This window comes from Neovison vison, chromosome 11 (genome assembly GCF_020171115.1).
Source record: "Neovison vison isolate M4711 chromosome 11, ASM_NN_V1, whole genome shotgun sequence".
NCBI classification, from domain to species: Eukaryota; Metazoa; Chordata; class Mammalia; order Carnivora; family Mustelidae; genus Neogale; species Neogale vison.
The window spans coordinates 186157408-186159748 of record NC_058101.1 but is presented as its reverse complement, the minus strand read 5'-3'; the positions used below and the strand labels follow the sequence as shown (position 1 = coordinate 186159748).

Below are 2341 nucleotides of genomic sequence, written 5' to 3'. Positions count from 1 at the left end.
GAGATTGCCTATCAGATAATAGTTTTATCAAAATTAAATTTGACAACTGTGTTGTGTTCATGAAGTAAATATCCTTGTTCTAAGAAATACTCACTGAAATGTTCAGGAATTAAGGGAAAGGATGTTTCTAGCTTATTTTCAAATGTAAGGAAGAATGACAAGAGAAGGAGACACAGAGACAGATAAAGAGAGACAAAGAATCATAGAGCAAAGATGATAAAAATGTAAAGGGTATATGGGAATCCCTCATCCTATTCTTGTTACAACTTTTCCATGAGTTTGTAATTATATCATAATTAACAAAAAAAATCCCTCCCTCTGAAAAAAACTTAATGTGGCTTAGTGTTAGATATTCAAATATGATGGTTGAATGGTCAATTATTCATTGCTTACTTTGAAAAAAGTGAGTTTTCATTTGCTGAATAATTAAAAAACACCAACTTAGTGACCTAAAACAACAACAATTTATTATTTTATCTATAATCTTGAGGGCAGACTGAGTTCAGCTGGGAAGCTTTTCTTCATCACAATGTATCAGATGAAGGTATTCTGGGCTGCTGACTTGCCATCCAGACTGAGGAAGACCCAAAAACTTTGGGGCCACATGAGCCACAGCCACAGTCACATTGTAAAGCACCAGAAGCACCCAGGAAGCCGGGGTAATGCTGGTGGTGGGATATATTACCATAGGATCAACTTAGATAAATATCCCCCAGGTTACTTTGTAAAAGTTAGTATGAGACATGACCACTTAAAGAGGAGCCAGAGCTTCTGCCCAGCTGTCAACTTTGATAAACTGAGGACCTTAATCAGTGAGCAGACATGGGTAAATGCCACCAAAAACAAGACTGGAGCTCCTTCTACCATTGATGTGGTGTGATCCAGCTACTATAAAGTTTTGAAGAGAAAACTCCCAAAACAGCCTGCCATCATGAAGGCCAAATTCTTCAGTAGAAGAGCAGAGAAGATTAAGGGTGAGGGTTGCACCTTCATTCTAGTAGCTTGAAGCCTCCTGGGGGGAGGTTCATTAAATGCTAACAAGTACTTTTCAAAAAAAAAAAAAAAAGATGAAGTTATTTGTTCTGCTGTGTTCAACTAAAAGCTCAGCAGTGGCAGGACTACACCCAATGGGTGGTCATTTCTTAGGGCTTCTCTTCATTCAGTAGTTTAGCCTTAGCTGCTTTATAATTAGAAACTTCTTCCAAAAAGCCTGGGCTCAGAAGTCCTAGAATGGGTCCTCCACCAAATTCTATTGTTAGAACAAGTAACAATACAGCTCACCTTTGAATGGAGAGGAAATAGAATCTACTTTTCCCCCCTCCCAAAGATTTTATTTATTTATTTATTTATTTGAGAGAGAGCTCGCATGAGAGAAAGAGTGAGAGGGGAAAAGGTCAGAGGGAGAAGCAGACTCCCCGTGGAGCTGGGAGCCTGATGTGGGACTCTATCCCGGGACTCCAGGATCATGACCTGAACCGAAGGCAGTTGCTTAACCAGCTGAGCCACCCAGATGCCGTAGAATCTGCTCTTGACGTGAGGAGTGGTCTGTGCTTGAAGGGTTAGTTGGGAAGAATTGTTGGTAGCCATATTGGCAGGCTATCTAGCGCAGAGCCCAAATCAACTCATTTAGATGACTTGGAGTGTACTTATCTATGAGTATAATTTAGGAATATTGGCATATGAGATATGTGTCAAAAGAATTTTAATTTGAACAGAAGTTAACAGAATTTATATACGAATTTGGAACCATTGATTATAATTTTGGATTAGATGCAGTCTATTATAAATTATTTTTTCATTATAAAACTGTCAGTGTTTGATGCATAGTAGAGAAGGATATAATGACTCTAGTTCAGTTTGGTGCCAGTGCCTTGACTTGTTCTAAACTGCAGACTGGCTTATTCATTGTTGCTTTTGCCTCATAGGTGTAAATATTGACACAAGTACAAAGGTAAATAACATACTAGGGGGCTTCAGACCCACACTCTTGAGAACTACTGACCTAAAGAAATAGTCACAACTTATACACGAGTCATACACCAGGATTTACTGTACTATTTCTGATAATAACAAGACATTGTAAATAATTTAAATACTGTCTGATAGCAAATGGTTAAATAAAATACAACGTATTCATATTAAGGAATACTATGCAGTCATTAAAAAGAATGGATAGACCTTTATATACAGAAAACCCTCTAGAATATAGTGCTACTAGTAAAACATGGTCATATAATATTCAAAGTAGCCCATTTTTTAAAAATCCAAATATATCTAGACACATATAGCAAGAGTTTCATGGGGGAGATAAAGTCATACCATGCATGCTATAATATGTATT

At 37.4% G+C, this 2341-nt stretch overlaps 1 pseudogene; it reads left to right on the top strand.

Moving 5' to 3' along the window:
* Positions 1-529: 529 nt before the first annotated feature.
* Positions 530-1006, top strand: LOC122890391 (annotated as a pseudogene).
* The last annotated feature ends 1335 nt before the right edge of the window (positions 1007-2341 follow it).